The sequence below is a fragment of the Carassius auratus genome, chromosome 5 (assembly GCF_003368295.1).
Source record: "Carassius auratus strain Wakin chromosome 5, ASM336829v1, whole genome shotgun sequence".
In the NCBI taxonomy this organism is placed as follows: Eukaryota; Metazoa; Chordata; class Actinopteri; order Cypriniformes; family Cyprinidae; genus Carassius; species Carassius auratus.
The window spans coordinates 15,615,023-15,637,140 of NC_039247.1; positions in this window are offsets into that span (position 1 = coordinate 15,615,023).

Here is a 22,118-nt window from a genome sequence, read left to right on the forward strand (position 1 = left end):
ATTTGACATGTATTGTAGCTTTCCCCTCCCTCAGCTCAAAACAAAACAAAACAAAACAAACAGTGCTCTGGGCAACTGTAGATGGTCTAGTGTTGCTTCAATCTTCACTAAATGTATTGCTAAGGATCTTTATACACTTTATTGCATGTACTTAAGAAAATCTGTCATACACAGAAAACAGAAGACAAAGAACTGCAGTACTGGTCTTTAGAATTTTGATATCCAATGTGACAAAATAAATAAATTGAAATGAATTCATAATTCCTAGTGGTTTGTATATATATATATATATATATATATATATATATATATATATATATATATATATATATATATATATATATATATGTGTGTGTGTGTGTGTGTGTGTGTGTGTGTGTGTGTGTGTGTGTGTGTGTGTGTGTGTGTGTGTGTGTGTGTGTGCACAAAAACACATTTTAAAATTTTGGAATAAATAAAGTTTTTGGCCTGCTAAAACTGCTATAAGTTTGCCTTGCATTACTCTAACATCTACACTACTTTTGTTTATTATTACTTATAATAATAATAATAATAAAATCTATCTATTCATATTATTTATTAATAATAATTTATATTGATTTATGCACTAATATTTATTTACAAATCCAAGTGTCAAATTATTATTATTTTTTTTTTTTACATGTTTTATTTTATATTGATGTTACATAAATGGATCTGCAAGCCTCAACATGCAAAGAAAGTGCCTCTATTTCATTTGCAAGACACTGCTATCCACTGCTGATCCAATCCAAAACACTAGCTGTAATCCATCACACATCACTCCTGTGCATTTTGTATTTCTTACCAAGCCTAATTAAATCCTCCAACTTTATTTGCAATGACCCGAGGGTCAGTTGTCTTTTCATTAAATGCTGCAGACTTTCCGAAAAAGCACTTATGGGATTCTCACAAAAAAGACTTCAAGGAACCTGTCACAACACCTTGAGCTAGCCATGCAGTTTAATGGTGAGGCAAACGTGAATGTGATGGTCCTTTCTGAGGAGAATATTCCTCTGAGAGCCACCAGTGACAAAATACTCTATTGTTGTGGTGTAAGCTGAACATTGATAAATGACTGCCGTTGACTGAGATGAGTGAATTGGGCCAAACCCCATTGGATGAACCTGAAAATGAAATGATTACTACTGGGCCTTATTGACTGGACTGGGTGGTACACTTGCTGTTGCATCCCTCCCAAAGGTTAATTGGACTTGAACCCAGAAAATAAAGAGGTTAAGCAGGGTCAAAATGACAGCTGCCTCATTCATCACACTCCTCAAATTGCTGCTAATCAGATATGTCAAGGGCTTCTTGATGATCATGCTCCACTATGCATAAATGTTGTACATATTCAGGCTGTTTTATGTCTTCTGTGACTGATTTTGAAACAAGAGCATAATTCCTGCTCACAAAAGCAGCAACAGCATTTATACAAAGATGGGTCAAATAAAAATAGCACTCCAATAGAGCAGCAGATCTGGATGATACATGCTACATGTTCATTGTTATATTATTCACACCATACTGCAGTCACAGCCTATCCTTTTAGCTCCATGTTCAGGAACTTTTGTCTAATCATGTAATATTATCAGAATGTCTGAGAATACAGTAGAATATGGATCCAATGGCTTTGAATGTTCACTGAAGAACAGACTGCTTATCAAGGAAGACTGAAAAGATGCTGAACTGAACTCTACAGGATCATTAAACTTTATAAATGACCATTCATTGTCATTTGAGCAACACTAAATTCAACAAAAAATGGTCATTAGTGTCATATTATTAAGCAGATCGTTACAGTCCTAGATTCTGATTGGTCAATGTGCTTCCATAGCAGATTTTTTTTTTTTTTGGTTATTAAATAAAAAAAATCATGTTTAGTTGATACGGAGTTGCAATATCACGGTATATAGTTACAATCAAGTTGAAATTTCAAAGAAATCAAAGGATTTAAAAAAAGTATCACAGCTTCAACAAAAAATATTAAGCAGTTATGTTAAAAGGATAGTTCATCCAAAAATGAAAATTATGTCATTAATAACTTACCCTCATGTTGTTTCAAACATGTAAGACCTCCGTTTATCTTCGGAACACAGTTTAAGATATTTTAGATTTAGTCCGAGAACTCTCAGTCCCTCCATTGAAGCTGTGTGTACGATACACTGTCCATGCCCAGAAAGGTAAGAAAAACATCATCAAAGTAGTCCATGTGACATCAGAAGGTCAGTTAGAATTTGTTGAAGCATCGAAAATACATTTTGGTCCAAAAATAGCAAAAACGATGACTTTATTCAGCATTGTCTTCTCTTCTGTGTATGTTGTGAGAGAGTTCAAAACAAAGCAGTTTGTGATATATGGTTCACGAACTAATCATTAGATGTAACCGGATCTTTTTGAACCAGTTCACCAAATCGAATTGAATTGTTTTAAACGGTTCGCGTCTCCAATACGCATTAATCCACAAATGTTAACAAATGCTGTTAACTTTTTTAATGTGGCTGACACTCCCTCTGAGCTAAAACAAACCAATATCCCGGAGTAACTCATGTACTCAAACAGTACACTCACTGAACTGATGTCGAGAGAACTGAAGATGAACAACGAGCCAAGCCAGATAATGAACGAAAGACTGACTCGTTCACGAGTCAAGAACCGTTTCTGTCAGACGTGTCCGATTCGAGAACTGAGGAGCTGACGATACTGCGAATGTGTGATTCAGCGTGAAGCAAACCGACACACAGAGCGTCTGAACTGAACTGATTCTTTTAGTGATTGATTCTGAAATGATTCTGTGCTAATGTTATGAGCGCGGGGAAACCGAAGGCTTGAATCAAGGGCAATCATCGCCAATGACGCCATTACGTCGAGCGCAAAAGAACCGGTGTACTGTTTTCTTCAACTGGCTTATTGAATCAAACTGTCCGAAAGAACTACTGGGTATCCGAAAACCGATGCATCCGGTTCTTGACTCGTGTCACACACACACACAGTGACATGCGGAAGTTTAGGAACCCCTTGCAGAATCTGTGGAAGAAAAACTTTTGGAATTTGAAGATCAAGGTAAATTGTACTTAATTTGTGTTCTGGAAAACATAAAAGTATCTTCTTTTGCTTACGAAGGGCAGAACTAAATGGAAAAGAATTATATTTCAACAAAATTAGGTAATCTTCATATTGTTCAAAAGCTTTCACCCCCCAACTCTTAATGCATCTTGTTTCCTTCTGGAGCATCAGTGAATGTTTGAACCTTTTTTAATAGTTGTGTTTGAGTCCCTCAATTGTCCTCAGTGTAAAAAAAAAAGGATCTCAAAATCATACAGTCATTGCTGGAAAGGGCTCAAATAATCAAAGATGCTGGAAAACTTTATATATGTGTGTACATTTGGTTTATATTGTAATGACATTTGATAGGGAGTCGTATCTCAAATATGATGACAAAATGACTTTGTCGTTAATATGCCGGTATTATTGACAGAAAAACATTAAAATTATCCCATCGTCAAAAAAAAAAAAACATTTAAAATAAAAAAGGTAAGTTTCATGGCCCATACATGTTCTTGATTCACCCGACATTGTGCGGATATGCTTTCTCTTACATGCTAGCATAATGAAGAAAAAAAAAGGTATGTATCATGATCTGCACTCATGACAGAGAGATTCTGTTTCAACATAAATCTGTAATAGCTGGCGGTACCCTAGAAAACCGATACCTCTAATCAGGCTGCTACCTCCCATTAAAAACTTAGAGGATGCTCACATGCATTGATACACATTTGCAAAAACAAGTCAAATTCTTGTCAGCAACATTATTGTAAACTGTGGAATTTGTAAGCTCCGTGTGCACTGACAGTCCAAGTCTACCTGGAAGTATAATTTTAAGGAAGACTGCTCACAAGTGCATGTTGCTGCTGATCCCTGCTGAGTGTGACATTCTGATTTCATGCCTCCCCCCATAAACCCACCCTATTCACTGGAAGCCCACATGAACAATGGCAGACAAGGCTCTCCTAATTAGCATGTCACATCCAGACCAGAGCACAAACCACCCCCCATCCATAGCGCTATGGCACCACACGAAACGGGCTGACAGAATAACATATATGACAGAATATCATATAATAACAGCGTTCATTGGTATGACAGAAAATACAAAGCTACATACAGGATATGGATAATTGTACTGCTCTGCCACATTTTGTTTTGACAGGATTTTCTACAAAAATAAGCTCAAATGTCTTTAGATTTGAATGTGGAACTTTTTCTTGTCCATTCTGCCCTTTCTGTCTCAGAGAGGGGACAGCAGGGTCAGTCGAGAGCCTCCCTCCCCATCAGCCTTTTCTCCTCGCTGCCATCTGCAATCAGATTGTTAGCATGTCAACTCAGTCTGCCGGCCTCCCTTGAGTGCCGCTCTCTCAAGCGTGAGCAGCCTTCTCCACTAGCAGCGGATGTCCCTTAACAACACCTAGTCACTCAGCCAGGATCGTCTATATAGGGGGTGGACAGCGGCCTCACACCCCAGCATGTCAGCCAAACTCCTCTGTGACACGCACTGACCTGGGAACTGCCACTGACAGAGGGACATGTTGAAGGGCAAAGAGGGGATCTTGCTGTTGCTGACCTGACCAAATCAGCTGAGAGGGAGGAAAATGGAAGGAAAGCAAATAGACTTAAAATAAACAAAAGGGCAAATCGTGGCCACGAAGAGCCTTGATCTATGCAGTTATAGATATTCGCCACTAGATGACACCATGATTGCATGGAATTTATTGATTTATTAAAGCGATCAACTATTAAACAGGGATTGCTAATTATTACACTGAAAATACAATGGAGTGCACTGAAATCAGTATTAAGGATTTATTTATTTTTGGCTTTTATTAAGAGGAATGCATGCATATGAATCTGGGCGCTGGGCAAAAACCCTAAATGAACAATGTCGATCCATACGGCTGCTACAAATGATTTACACTAGTGCATAGACTTCCAATTTAGATCTCTAAGACTAATGGTAGGATTTATAAAAAATAAAAATAAAAAAGGATTTTTCAGTTCACATCTTCATTCACTCAGCAGGTAAGAGATTACATAAAATATGCACTCACTTTATTGTTGGGTGCACTTAAGTGGAGTGTTCCAAAGCATATAATTACCTTGTAGGCTTCTGGCCCTGAAGTATATGTGGAGAGAGAGAGGCTGTGTATTCATGAGACACGGGGACCACTACGGCAGCAGATTTAGTCAGCCCGCTCCTGCCATCTTTTCACCCTCTTTTGTGTTTTACCCCTGTTGCCATGGGAATTAATTGAATAGAATTTCAGACATCATTGTCCAGGTGGGAATTTCATAGCACTGGCCGACATTTTTCACCGATTGAGATGAAAACAAGACCTTTCCAAGCTGGGTAGGACATACCACGTTGGGTGATTTCATGTCAAAATACATCTTGATTGTTGTCATTCTTGGAAAAATTGCCAGTATGGCTAGGTTAGTGATTTTTGAAAGTTTTGGAATGATTTAATCTCATACACAGAACTGAATTAAATACTGAATCATCATTAGAAAAACAGCTAAATGCTGCTTTGTATTTTAAAGCCATGTCATATAATAACATTTATTGTGAAGGTTTCCAAGATAATTAATTAATTTAATTAATACTCTACTATGGTCATTACTAATTCATTCATTCCTTTCTTCTACATTGAACTCATCTATTTGTCTTTAATATCTCACGTTAGGGAAGCACCATTTACATTATGAACTGTAATAGATCTATGTAATAGAATAATCGATCTCCCCACCCCCATTGATGAAAAAAAAAAAACAGTTTGAACGAAAAGTAAGTTCATCTCATGAAACTGCACAATAAACATTCACAACACTGAGTGATCTTTAGTTATGTAATATGTCTGGATTCACCTATTTGACTAGGAGGCTAATTTCCATTGCCATGAGGCAGAGAGTTAGTAAAAGGTTAAATCTGGCAAATGCACGAGTTGTAGAAATTAAACTCCTTTTATGCAGAAAGCCAGCACATGCAGGGTGCTTCAACACTTAAGCTCTTCCAATCCTGTTTCATTCTCTGGATGCTGCATTCAAAGCAATCCATTAGTGTCAGCTTTGCCTGGGATTTTAAGTGGACACCTGTCCATTAAGATTGGCATTTTAGCACATCTCATGCCTTGCGTTATTTGCTAACAATGAATCTCAAATATAACGGAATTTATGTATCTAGTTTTTTTAAAGAAATGGAATGGAATTAAATGTTTTATTACAATGGAACAACACAAATACATGAAACACATGAATTTATACTATATATAGATTCAATATTTATATAATATTGGATTTCCAGTCAGGAAAAAAAGCTTTTCTGTTTGCTACATCAAAAGTTGGAATCAAAATCACTTATAAAGCACTGCTTATCAGTTTGACTATGTGATGGATTGCTGTAGAAAAATAGCTAGAGGAAGGCAGGATGCTTTTCTGTGCAACTGTAGTTTCACATGTATCTGCTTAACACACATGACAATAAATCTACTATGTCTTTTTGTTTAAGAGATTATAACTTAATGGGTTTTAAAATGCTCAAAATAAGCTCATAAGTCATAAAACATACACCGAAGACTGTATATTTACTATATGATAAACCATGTAAAATTTCAAACACTGAAAAGCAACACCACTCTCTATAGAAATCTGTCCAGAATATAGAACATTAAATTACCGTACACTTAAAAACAAAACTGGTATAGAAACAATTTTCTCTCAGAAAATGTTAGTTAATTTCACAAACACTTACAAAGAATCGTCAAACTAATTCAATTAAATTTTGAGGTAGAGAAACGGTAATAGTACTTTCTTGTAAAACATACTCTAGTAATCATTTTTACAGTGTATTAATGCTGAGAGACATACTCAGACGACTCTTTTCACCATTGTTTGTGAGGTTTTGGACAGAGTCCTGTTACAATTATTATTGTGATATTGTATTATAATATGTCTCTGGCTGTGGCACAGCTGCTGTGAATATACAGAAAGTCTAAATACAGAATTGAACATTCAAATTCGATCTTCATTAAGTTAATTCAGGAAAGTATTATTGTAGATCCATCCATGTGCTGTTTTTTCATAGACTTTTAAAAAACATTTTGCGCACTACCGTATAAACACTAGTTAAATTTCACTGGCATGAGTATGGTTAGATAAAGTTTGTGTTAAATCAAGATCAAGCTGATATAATATCATAGTTGACATGTATATGTCTTAGTTGAATATGACCTGTGTATACTTTAGACATATGCACGTAAAAATTGAGTCCCTCCCTCTCGGAGTTCTAAGTAATGATACTGAATGGGATCCAGGGGCTCAGTAACTTCTCCATATTAATCAAAGGCAATAAATGAGGTTCTGTGAAGCACCTTGCATGCACCTCCTCATTTCCATGTCATAGGTTTTTGGTTACAAGGGTTTAAAAAAGAAAGAAAAGGGGGAAAAAAGAGCCCAGACAGAAGTGTAAGCGATAAGATCAAACGAGGGGAGTCTACTGATCCCTCATTACCAGGCCAGGCGCTGCTCTCTCTTCAGGCACATTATAGCAATGAGATTTAGGCCTGAGTGTCCTCACTGACAAAAACCCACAAAGAGAATCAACCCCACAAGCAGACCCAGTCAGCTCATCTCCACTCAAATTAATTAGACCCTTCTGTAGTGAAGCCTTAAATTCAGGAGAGCAGGACAAACGTCTGATGGCTGTACCTGACACAAGCACTGTGATGGCTGGACAGAGCCTCTATACAGACACTGAGAAGATTACATTAGGAATACTGTGTGTGAAGATACTAACATTGCATTGGACACTTCTTTCCATTCTCTTTATTTAGTGTTTATATCTAAATCATGATCTAGTTTATGAGACTTCTTTTTCAGTGTCAAGGGTCTCATATGTTAGCACCGGATTTTTTAGATTGTCGCGAAATGTATTATCGCCTTTATACATAGCTTAATATATAAATCCAGCTTCATCTGCATGCACACAATATACTCACATTGGGTGATATAATATCATTGTAAAATGTAAAAAGCTTATATTATTAGCCAGCACTAATCTGTTAAATGTGACTATAAGGCATGAAGATATTAAGATATTATCAACATTAACATCATAATTTTCTATGTAGCTGCTTTTAAACCATGTGTATTATTAAAAAATGCTATAAAAATACATTTGACTCACCTTGAGACATTTTGAGATTGTGATGGTAATTATTAATTATTTTCACAAATCAGCTAATTAAATTACATCATCTGAGTTTATAGAGTTCAAATAAATGCTTAATAATCACAATTCAAAGCACAATCATTCACACATGCAACAGAGATTGTGAAATTGTGGAAATGAAGGCTGAACTTTGGATTAGTCTGACTTCAGGAAAATAAGACTAATAAGAATTTATGAAAATGGCAACTCGTTGAATAATTCATTTTCTCTGTGAAGAAGTAATGTTTGCAACAAAAGGTTTATTTAGCCAACTGCAAGGATACCTTTCAGGAAAATGCATGAATTACACAAACAAACAAAAAAACAAGGCAGTAAATTGTAAAAAATAAAAATAAAAAAAAGTTAAAAAAGTTAAATTAATGCTGTGATCTGTATGTGAGGAAACAGACCCACCTTAACAAATCAACCCAACTATGTAAGCTAATTTGTTCAGTAAAACATGCATGCACAACAACAAATGGCATTTTAGTTAGACTAATTATGGAATCATTCATTAGATTGATTAAGTCCTCTTCACTCGATCAGTTGATAGTGTTGGATTAGATGTAGCTTCTCAATGTGTATTTATAGGTGAGGGTTCGAATTAGGAATTGGGTTTAAGTAAGAATGTGAGAATGCATTGGATCCAGATCTGCTACCACTTGCTGTAGTGTCATTACAAGCCCTGAGGCAGTAAATTCCACCAGTCTGCTCAAACCTGGACATGTACATTATAAGATCATGAATATAGATGGAATAACTTTAACTAGAAAATTATGTCTACTTTTGACAGTAATTAGGCTCAGGAGCTTTAATGGCTTACAATTACCTTAAGGGCTTAGTTTACCCGAAAATAAACATTCTGTCATAATCTACCCTCTGCCCTGTATGAGTTTTTTCTTCTTCTGTTGAACATTAAAGAAGACATGTTGAAAAAGCCTAACAGTTGTTGTTCCCCATTGACTCTCAGATTGGTTCACTAGGCTACACAATCATGGAGAAGACTGCTGATCTGACAGTTGTCCAGAAGACAATCATTGACACCCTTCACAAAGAGGGTAAGCCACAAACATTCATTACCAAAGAAGCTGGCTGTTCACAGAGTGCTGTATCCAAGCATGTTAACAGAAAGTTGAGTGGAAGGAGAAAGTGTGGAAGAAAAAGGTGCACAACCAACCGAGAGAACCGCAGCCTTATGAGGATTGTCAGGCAAAATCGATTCAAGAACTTGAGTGAACTTCACAAGTAATGGACTAAGGCTGGGGTCAAGGCATCAAGAGCCACCACACACAGACGTGTCAAGGAATTTGCTGAACCACAGACAACATCAGAGGTGTCTAATCTGGGCTAAGGAGAAGATGAACTGGACTGTTGCCCTGTGGTCCAAAGTCCTCTTTTCAGATGAGAGCAAGTTTTGTATTTCATTTGGAAACCAAGCTCCTAGAGTCAGGAGGAAGGGGGAGAAGCTCATAGCCCAAGTTAATTGAAGTCCAGTGTTAAGTTTCCACAGTCTGTGATGATTGGGGTGCAATATCATCTGCTGCTGTTGGTCCATTGTGTTTTTTTGAAAACCAAAATCACTGGACCCTTTACCAAGAAATTTTGGAGCACTTCATGCGTCCTTCTGCTGAAGACTTTTTGAAGATGCTGATTGCATTTTCCAGCAGGATTTGGCACCTGCTCACACTGCCAAAAGCACCAAAAGTTGGTTAAAGGACCATGGTGTTGGTGTGATTCACTGGCCAGAAAACTCACCAGACCTGAACCCCATAAATTATCTGCTATTGTCAAGAGGAAGATGAGAAACAAGAGACCAAACAATACAGAGGAGCTGAAGGCCACTGTCAAAGAAACCTGGGCTTCTGTACCACCTCAACAGTGCCATAAACTGATCACCTCCGTGCCACGCTGAATTGAGGCAGTAATTAAATCAACTATTGAGTACATGTACAGTATGGAGCCAAAAGAGTATCAATAAAGATAAATGCACACACTACATTCACATATGCACACACAGGATTCATACATGCACACACATGATTCATAAATACACACACAGGATACACAAATGTGCACAAAATTTACAAATGCACACACAAAATTTAAAAAGCACAGAAGATTCACAAATGCATACAAAATTATGAAATGCACACAAAATTCTGAAATACACACACAATTCAGAAATGCAAACAACATTTACAAATGCACTCAAGATTCACAAATGCACAAGACAAGATTCAGAAATGTATTTCTGATGCACACACACATATATCTTGATTTACAAACTGCTTGCGGTCTTTGAACTTCACTGCATTTGTGTGTGAATTTTGAGACTCCTCTGACTTGGCTCGACACACAAATGCCTTTTTTTTAAAACAGGGAATGATCAGCAACCAATCAGATATCTCCCTTCTTTTAGCCAATCACAAGAACAAACTCCACGTGGGGGATTGTTTACTTATAAGCCAATCACATGAACGCGTTCACACAGCGTGATATGCCTGTGGTGCAGCATATTATAGCCTATTTATTTATGCAATTGTATGAAAATACAGATGTTTAGATTACAATTCAGGTTTATTTTTAATTATTTTTTTACAAAATATAAATTTAAAAATGTCTCAATACATATAGACCAGACTGTGACTGCAGAAAATAAGTTAACCATGTATTCATACATTTGCAATAGGCAATTATTTCATTTTATTGAAATATTTTAATGAAAGTAAAAAAAAAAATTTTTACACCTTTTTAAATATTTAAATATATCTAAATATTCTTTTGGATGCAATATAGAAGTCACTTTAATTATAATATTCGGTCCCTACATGAAGAGAGAGTCAGTGGTCCGCTGCGAGAGGAAAGTGACTCTCCGGCTGCGCAAAGTGAGTCGCCGCTGCATGAGGAAAGGGAATCGTTCGTTCAACTTTGCTGGGTGAGGAAAGTCAATCGTTCGCTGAGGAAAGTGAGTCGCTCGCTGCGTGACTCGTGAGGAGAGTGAATCGTTCGATGAGGAAAGTGAGTCGTTCGCTGCGAGAGGAAAGTGACTCTCCGGCTGCGGAAAGTGAGTCGTTCGCTGCGTGAGGAAAGCGAGTTGTTCGCTGAGGAAAGCAAGTCGTTCGCTGATTGGCTTATAAGTAAACAATCCCCCACGTGGGGTGCATTCTTGTGATTGGCTCAAACAAGGGAGATATCTGATTGGTTGCAGATCATTCCCTGTTTAAAAAAAAGGCATTTGTGTGTGTGGAGCCAAGTCAGAGGAGTCTCAAAATTCACACACAAATGCAGTGAAGTTCACAGACAGCAAGCAGTTTGTAAATCAAGATATATGTGTGTGTGCATCAGAAATACATTTCTGAATCTTGTTCTGTGCATTTGTGAATCTTGAGTGCATTTGTAAATGTTGTTTGCATTTCTGAATTGTGTGTGTATTTCTGGATTTTGTGTGCATTTCTGAATTTTGTATGCATTTGTGAATCGTCTGTGCTTTTTATGTGCATTTGTGAATTTTGTGCGCATTTGTGTATCCTGTGTGTGTATTTATGAATCATGTGTGTGCATGTATGAATCCTTTGTGTGCATATGTGAATGTAGTGTGTGCATTTATCTTTATTGATACTCTTTTGGCTCCATAGTACAGTAAATGAACATACTTTCCAGATGGCAAACAATTCACTAAAATTGTTTATTTATTTATTTAAATTTTTTTGGACTTAAGTATTTTAATTTGTGAGTGAATTGGTGGGTTTCTGTTAATTAAATGTGAGCCAAAATCATCACAATTAAAATACTTAAACTACTTCAGTCTGTGTGCACTGAATTTATTTAATACACAAGTTTCACAATTTGAGTCGAATTACTGAAATAAATGAACTTTTCCACAACATTCTAATTTATTGAGATGCACCTGTACTATGGAAGTCAACGGAGAAAGTTAATTTTGTGTACAGCAGAAGAAAGAAACCCATACAGATCTGGATCAACTTGAGTGGAAATAAATGATAACAGCACTTTCAATCATTTCAAGATAACCAATCAGCACAATTAAAATACATTTTTCAATATGGCACAGTTATGAATGCTGTAAATTTAAATAAGAAACTATTTAAAACTTTTTATTTAGTCATTTATTTTTTATCGTTTTAAGGATTCAATTAAGTATGTGATTCATGAACAAAGATTACAAATGACTACAAACTAGTCCACTTTTTATTAGGTCTTATTCCCTCACATAGATGACATGTGGGGCATGATTACTTAGCAAGTGGAATTTGCACTTAGGAATGGCCAGTACAATCAGGTGCTGTGAAAACACGAAAAGGAGAATTCAATCGAGTTTGTTGTCACAGCATTCCTCTTGAGTTCATTTTGATAAGTGAATGTTTTCAGAGCAGTGCCTTGACTTTTTTCAATGCAAGGATTTTCAAGAAGAAAACACTGCCTCGTTTGTAAAGGGGGGCACTAGCTTGAATTTCACAGTTAGAAAACAGTTACTCTCAGAACTATTTAGATCTGCGATTACTGCCTACAAAGTAGTTGTAATGAAAATGCAACAAATCACCATGGACTATCCCTCTCCTTTTGTCTGCATTTTTATCGTGAAAGACCTCCTCTGATATTCAGGATCCAAGTGCAGAATAAAGGCAGTTTGTAATGTGTGCAGAATTGCTTTTTCTCTTTCCTTGTAGTAGTACTTAAGTGTCATGTTAAGCCCAAGGCGAGGGAGACTCTCAATGACCTGCAATGGCTGAATTGTTGTGTTTACTGTATTCTCCTCAATAAGCATGGCCGAATCCCATCTCTTATCAGTGCATAAAGTCTAACAGATTGCTGACTCAAATTTCTCCTGCCAGCCATGCTGGTTTTTGTCTATTGTTTAGCCTGACAATAGATTCCACATACCCTACAGCTTGAGTTTCTGTCTTCTTTATTTGTGGGGTATCACCCTCTATGCAAGTAACAGCTATTTGCACAACGCAGGCTCAGCCAAGAAGAGTCTCTTTATAGAGGAGAGGGTGCAGAGATGCCAAATTACGCTGATGCTTTTAGCCGTTTGCCATGAGAGTTGTCATAATAGTGTTGTTTGGGTAATCTTTTTGGGTTAAGAAATGTAGGAGACACAAGTAGATGTGTCTACAGGGAGGCACAGCCCCTGCCTTGACAAAAAAGGGAGGAAATGGTGTACCCTGTCTTTTGTGCAAAGCAAAAGCACTGACAGCTCTTTAGAGCAATATGTATAATTTGGTACATAGCGTTTTTCTGTTTTGCACTTTTAAGGATACATGCACCAAACCTTACCATTTCTTCTTTTTTTTTTTTTTTTTTAAGAGAAAACCTTTCCAAAGGCATATACTTGTAATTTACTGTAGATAATTCATGATATAATCAGACAATATCAAGCTTTTTTTCCATTTTTAGCTAACAATTTGCTCTGCTGCAAGATCCTATCTAAACCCTTTGTGTGTGTCCGTGTTCAATTTAAACAAAAGCAAAGGCTTCTCAGTGGAGATTTCTCAGAAGCGATGTGAGTGAGTCTCACAGAGTCATCCGTAATCCTGCCAGCGAGCAGTGTGAGGTGCAGCGATGTTGATATGCTGTTAAAATGCACTCGGGTGATATTTGAGAGAGCGCCTGAGACCTTAAGGACAGTTGTAAATTGTCAGATGTGTGGAAGAAAAAAACGAACAACCAACCTAGAAATGGATTTTACAGTCTGGGTGTGCATACAAATGTGCTGACATCACAGAATAACGGGACACACATCTTCATTCGCAGATGTTACATTATGTATCTTCCTGTTATAAAAGGTCTTGAAATAATAGCAAGTTGTTTAATATGTTAAGGAAATTCTGAGTCGCTGAAGAACCAGAACTTGAGCTTCATTACTGTTAAGAGTAGACACAATTTGCTGAGTAAAGTTATTCCATTTCTATTCATGAAGAGCAAACCCTGAATCCTTAACCTAAACAAAAGCAGTTGTAAAATGTTGCAATTTTCACCTGAAAGCACCAGCATGTTCAGCGCAGAGAACAAATGCCAAATCATATTGGGGGTTTAAAGCTTTGTGTTAAATGCAGTGTAATGCATTCTTTTATTTGAATAGCTGAACATATTTCTAGTGCTGTATGAATGGTTTCTCTTAAAAATATTTTTTTCGAGAGATCACATTAGATTCTGACAGAATTATTATGTTTCATCTAACTCTCAGGGTGAGATACTCATGCTTTCTGGGAAAAGGAAATGGGGTCTTGGGAAACTTGTCAAGCATATTCTTTCTCAAAGGTGCCAACAAGAAGTTCAAGATGACCTCGGGCTAGTTCTGATCTCTTGTCTGAGGTCAAAGAGACAAAGTGAGCTAAGAGTTAAAAGACCTCAAAAAAGACACCACTCTTGAGAGAGCAGAAGTTGATTTCTTGCGCATTTCTTTTACCACAATCATAAAAGAAAAAAATAAAGAACCACTAGTAGACTCTTTTTGAAAGATACATGTGGGAATGCACCAATACTAACATTATTTCCGATACAGTTATGCAGATGATAATTTGGACAATAATAGATATCCAATATTAGACTTTCCAAACATAATGTGCATAATTAAAAAGGATATTCATTCTGACATTTGCTATTTAATGTCATGGGTTTTTAAAGATACATTTTAAGTGAGTGTTAGATGGCAATGGTAATCTATGTCTAAAAACATATGCACCATTAAATGTGTTAAATGCATGTGTGTGTGTGACCCTGGACCACAAAACCAGTCTTAAGTCGCTGGGGTATATTTTTAGAAAAAGATAAAAATAAAAATTAAAAAAAAGTGTATGGGTCAAAATTATCGATTTTTCTTTTATGCCAAAAATCATGTTCCATGAAGATATTTTGTAAATGTCCTACCGTAAATATATCAGAATTTTTGGACAATGTTAGTACAAGTAGTTAGTGGTAGTGGTAGTAGTTAGTGGTAGTAGTTAGACTCAGTATTTTGCTTTTTTTGCACCCTTAGATTCCAGATTCAAATAGTTGTATCTCAGCCCAATATTGTATGGATCTAATAAACCATACATCAATGGAAAGCTTAATTATAAATCAAAATTTTGAAAAAATGCACACTTAGGACTTACACACACACACACACACATATATAGAGTGGGGATCGAAAGTTTGGGCACCCCTTGCAGAATCTGTGAAAATATGAGTAATTTTCAAAAAATAGGAGAGATAATACTAAATGCATGTTCTTTTTTATTTAGTACTGTCCTGAGTAAGATATTGTACATAAAATATGTTAACATTTATTCCACAAGACAAAAAAAATGCTGAAATTATTAAAATAACCCTACTCAAAAGTTTGGGAACCCTTGGTTCTTAGTATTTGAACCCTTTCCAGCAGTGACTTCATGATTTTGAGACACACCTTATCACACTTATGAGGACATTTGAGGGACTCAAACACAACTATTTTAAAAGATTCAAACATTCACTGATGCTCCAGAAGGAAACAAGATGCATTAAGAGCTGGGGGGTGAAAACTTTTGGAATTTGAAGATCAAGGTAAATTTTACTTAATTTGTGTACCGGGAATCAAACAAGTATCTTCTGTTGCTTACGAAGGGCAGAACTAAATGGAAAAAAATTATATTTCAACAAAATAAGACAAATCTGGCCATCTTCATCGTGTTCAAAAGTTTTCACCCCCAGCTCTTAATGCATCTTGTTTCCTTCTGGAGCATCAGTGAATGTTTGAATCTTTTTTAATAGTTGTGTTTGAGTCCCTCAAATGTCCTCAGTGTGATAAGGTGTATCTCAAAATCATAAAGTCACTGCTGGAAAGGTTTCAAATATGCAAAGATACTGGAAAACTGAAGAATCTGCAGGACCTTAAAGATTTTTCTGAAGAACGCTGCTCAGTTTAACTGTTCAGAACAAACAAGGGACTCATGCACAACCATCACAAAACAGAAAGACAGTCGAGGATCATCAGGTAACAGAACACAGTACTAAGAACCAAGGGTTCCCAAACTTTTGAGTAGGGTTATTTTAATAATTTCAGCATTTTTTTTTGTCTTGTGGACTAAATGTTAATATCTTTTATGTACAATATCTTACTCAGGACAGTACTAAATAAATATATAACATGCATTTAGTATGATCTCTCTTATTTTTTGAAAATTACTCATATTTTCACAGATTCTGCAAGGGGTGCCCAGATTTTCGAGCCCCACTGTATATATATATATATATATATATATAATCTCATAAATTATATGGTACTGATATGTTGTGCATTTCAGGGCATTGAATCATGAAAGAACTGTAGTTAGAGAACAGAGGATAGAGAATAAAATTAAAATTAAAAAAGAGAGATTAAACACAATAATGCACAAATATCAGTCAAGCTTGTCATGCAATTCTCACATCTTTCTTACAAGTGAAAATTGCACATGCAATGTCTATATACTGTACACACACTCAAATAAATAATCTTTTAAAAGCCTTGATAATTAGAATTAATGTTACTGAGTAGTGGCACAGCTGTGTGGTGCTGCCATGTCTTCAATGAAACTGCTATTTTCTCCTGCACTGGACGACTGTGGTTTAGAAAATGCAGAGCAAAACACAGATGAATTCTCAGACTATGATGAATTCTCAAGTGCGTGATCAGGAAGGAACAAAGAAGTAGATAATTGGTCATATGTGAGCAGCTTGGCATGGGAATTTTGAGAAGTAGGCATGGTGAAATTTCATAAAATATAGTATCTAATGACCATATCTGAGAAATGTTGTTCTAAATGCAGTGCAACCTATGCAGAATTAAACATGTCAAATATCGGACACAATTTAAACAATTACCTTCTTATCACAGTCAACACATTACCTGATTAAGGTAATTACCTGGAAGTATCAATCGTCTAGATCATTACAAGCTGAGGAAGTCAAGTCTCGCCATTGAAAATATGGAGCTGAGCCTTTCCACGGTTGGAGGGGAAAACATGGTGGTCATGCGTTCAAAGCAGTGCATGCCATCCATTTTAAGCAAAAATATCTCTGTAAAATAACAAGCAATTCCACTTGATTAAATCAGTCCAGTTTGCTGATAGTAAAAATAATCCAACATAAGCCACATGTTTTTATTGATTCATTTACCATTTTCTGAATTAAAAGGATCCACAGTTTAGATGAATTTAACTCATGACAAAGTTAGTGCAAGCTAATATTTAACACATAAAAAACAGATAGAGCTCCATGTGGATGAGCAAACTCAGCCCCTAGAGTTAATTATATTGTCCCAGGTATCTCTTGTTCTCGAGTCTTTAAGCTCAGCTGCACACCAGCAGTTGAGAGGATCCGCAATCAAAACAAAGAAATCCATCATTTTGGTCAAACCTTCTGAGCAATTCATCCCAACATCTTACTGAGATAATGAGGGCCCTGTAGCTTCCTTTTGAGCTTAATAAATTACACACTACTTAAAGCTGCAGTCGGTAACTTTTGACGCTCTAGCGGTTAATAAACAGAACTGCTTGCGTCTTGCGGAAGAACATCGTAGCCGGAACTACTTCTCTCTGTTTATGTTTATGAAGAATCACAAAGGTACTGGGTTACTCCGCCGCGGTATCCCCAAAGCAATATAAAATAGTCCCAATATAAACACTTATTATAGGTGTACCCTAGTGATTCATGACAAGCTAAAAACAAGGTTTGGAAAATGGATTCATGGTGTACTCGCTTATTATATAAATTTTTCTACATTTTGAACACAAACAAAGTTACGGACCGCAGCTCTGATTGGTCGTTTCTTAACGGGAGTGATGTATTCCTGCAAATGGCAATAGGACCACTGGGAGGAGCCAGAGGAGCTTGATTTTTTCACAGATTATCTGTCTCATATTCTACTGTCAGGACATAATGACAGGTTTAACAAATATGTAAAAAATATATTTTTATAAAAGTTACCTACTGCAGCTTTAATACTACAGTCCTTCTGAACATACATACTGTATATATGTATATATATATATATATATATATATATATATAAGTGTGTGTGTGTGTGTGTGTGTGTGAATGATAATTAATTAAGATAATATATTTGTACATACATTTGTACATATTGCTCTGATGGCTATTCCTGTGTTTTGGTCATTATTCTTCATTTGAAGTTGTATCTCGATCTGGGATATTTGGCTCTTCATTGCTGTCTCTGGGGCATTTTAAATATCTGTTTGCAACACTGGCCTCCAAACCTGAGATATTATTTGCTTAGAATGAGAGTAAATCAATGAAAAGTCAAATACAAAGAGGAGAGGAAAGCCTCTTTTGAGACTGGAGATATATATATATATATATATATATATATATATATATATATATATATATATATATATATATATATATATATATATATATATATATATATATATATATATCCAAGACTAAAAGTGGCTGTTATTCTACAACATTTACAAGATTTGCACATTTCATGCAAAAACATATTCTTGGTTATAAATGGAAAATGTAATTAATAATAATGATTTGTCAATTATACATTAAAATGATCACACAGACACACAGCATCCCAGTGGTTTCTGTAACCTATAGGAGATGGTCAACCATTTCCTTTATATAGTTTTTTATTGTAATCGTTCTATAAAATATAAAAAATAAAAATCCCAATTTTAGAAAACCAACATCAGTTAGCAGCTATATTCCTTCAGACAACCACACATATTTATATTTGACAATCTAAAATACATATTTTTACACATATAACATTCAGTATATACTATTAATGCAGAGTACAAATTAATGCATTTATAAACATTAATAAACATTTTTATACTATATTATCAATTTGCCACACTATGATATGTGCCAGTGAGCTTTCAATGGGTAAGTTGTTTCCCGTGTTTTGTCTTAATCTGAAAAATAATAAAGAGGGAAATGAGCAGTTATGATCCATGTCATTGTGAAAGACAATGTGAGTTTTGCCTTTAATCACCTTAGTGTTAAAACAACTAATTAGCTTCTGTGGCTCACTAACGATGTGTTGACAAACACATAGGATAAGGCATTTGAGGAAATAGAAGGCAGGAGTTAACCATTACTCCTTCTTTATCTTGGATCAAAGGACAAGGGATAACTAGAAACTGTTGTGTTTCTTAATATCTTGTAAACAAGTAAACATGCCATGACAGAAGGATTTGTCTTAGCAAATATTTCTGTTCAGCAGTGTACGATTCACTCTTGGGTTTCTTGACTCTTCAGATAACTGCTGAATTAGCTGAAGTTTTCCTTCTCTCTGCTGACCTACAGTACATTATTATGTCAATGCTAAAATTCAAATTCAAATGTAAAAGCAATAGATGTATATAATGGAATATTTGTGCATACTGCAGTGTCCTGAAAACAAGTTTTGGACATCAATAGTTACGTGATACATTTTACAGTTAGTTTACATCATCCATAAATATTATATTATTTTGAAACAAATATAAACAGTCAAATTGCAGAATCAACTGTACATAACTGTGCATAACGTCTACTTAATATGTACTATATTATAATATAATGTAATATAATTATTTGAATATTATTATTATTATTATTATTTAACAACATCACAGTCACCACATCTGAAAAAAAAAAAATGAAATGAAAACACCATTTACTAAGCAGGTAGATTTTGAAATAAAACAACAAATTGTTATAATGATATAAAATAGAAAATTGTAAAATTGTATAATTTATTTGACACTGCTTCCATTAAAATGAATTTAAATGCACTTTGTCAAATGCATCACAGAGGAGCTACATGTGCAGAATTTACACCCAGAGTCAAATGTTATCAAGACTAGGTTATTCTTTAAGGAAACAGCAAACTCACATAGGAAGTTTTTCAAACAAAATAATCATGTTCTATTCACATTTCCATTACAGATTTGCGCTAAACTTTGAATTTTATAAATGTTGCTAAAAAAGTTTTGCGAAATGATCATGTTTACATCAACCATTGTTATGCGACTAAAACATAATCTTTTTCATCTCTTGATAATTCATGGCAATGGATTTTGGTGTGATTTTGACAGATTTGGCTAAATTAACTCAAAGGAGGCGTATCAGAGCGACACTGCGCCGCAGATGTGTGCAGTGTAAATTGTCTAAGCATTAATGGCAGGGAAAGCCCCTTATAATCGAGAGCTGCTACGTATGAAGTTTTTCTTGGAGATTATAGTACATTAAAGAAGGATCATATGACCTCATGCGATCATAAAAACATTTTTGCCATGTATGGGTGTTTTTGCAAAATGTATGTGTTTCCATTAGGCGTATTTTCAATTAGCAATTTTCATTTGCGCAATTTGAAGGGTAATGGAAACACAGCTACTGATATCCCCTTGATAAAACGGGAAGCGGAACCATTTCAAGGATTATCAGCATAAAAATGCAAGCTTTCTGTAGCATCAATATAGGTCATAGGTCACCTATGTGCATTTTCTGCGATCTACATCCGCCAAGCTGCATTGCAAAAATGACTTGTAGTGAAAGGCAAAGATATGGCAAAATGGGAACTGACTGTAAAATTCTGCCATAATTTAGTCACCCTCACGTCATCCCAAATCTGTATGACTGACTTTATTTGTGTAACACGGAAGAAGATATTTTCATATTTGATTTATTTATATTTATTCAGTTACTTGAAATTGTGTTTCCTGAATCAGACCGCAGTGCATAAAATGACACACTGAAACACCTGGTTTGAGAAAGGCTTGCATTACTACAACTGGTAATGCCAGGCCATGGCAGAAGGAAACAAGAAAACTGACTTCTGCCTTTCCGAATTGTTAATTGGCTACTGGTGTTGATTTATGTTATCAATAATTCAATAAGTTGCTTATTCATTCTTGCGTTGGCCAGCAGCCTCATCAGCTTCTTCCAGAGAATGTCAGCTGCAGACTGGGTCTGACATGTTGCACATGTAACAGAAATATTTCAGAAATATTTAGCGCTAACCAATGGGACCTTGGCAGAACGGCCACCGCTGGACAAACCGTGGCTTTTATTGGCCATCTTCTTGCCTTTTATTGAGAGGAAGGCATATTTCCCGAGCTCCCTGATTGTTATCTGCTAATAAGCATGGCCGACTGAAATCTTTTCAGAGCAAATTGTTGAGGACATCTGCCAATGCTTTCTCTGTGATGCACAGGCGGCTGAATGTCCCCCTCAAAAAGGTTGGCATGGCAACATCTGACTGCTATTCAACAGCAGTGCAGTTTGAAAGGTTTAGGGCCTAGTTGAAAATCCATTTTGGCCACTACCTGAGTATTTTCCCCCAGCATTCTCATGTTGAAAGTGCAGTAAATCTTACCTTCCCAAAACCCCTTGATATGAATCCATGACAGCTTTGTTCATTCAAACTCAATAATTATTTTCCCTCTACTGAGGCTTGTTTGTGAACCCAAATTGCATGACCTTTGGGCTTTCCAAGGACTATTTTAAGCACCATTTTACTGACCCGTCTGTACGAAATGTTTTGAAACACGATTTCAAATCAGCACCATGAAAAGATGGGCAGTGAATCAATAAACGTCTAAAAAATGTGGCAACTTGTGGATAGACATAACACAATAGTGCCCAAAGCAAAGCCAAGGACAGAGCTGCTGTAAGGCCTGAATCTATATAATAGGATATAATAAAAAAATAATAATAACACACAAGCAAACACAATGAAGAAAGAAACGTTTTTCGTAAATCTTACGTTTAGAATATTTCAATTTCAAATCACTAGTTAAGGTCAATGAGTCAAAATGACTCAAAAAGTTTAAAGCATTTGACAAATATTTAA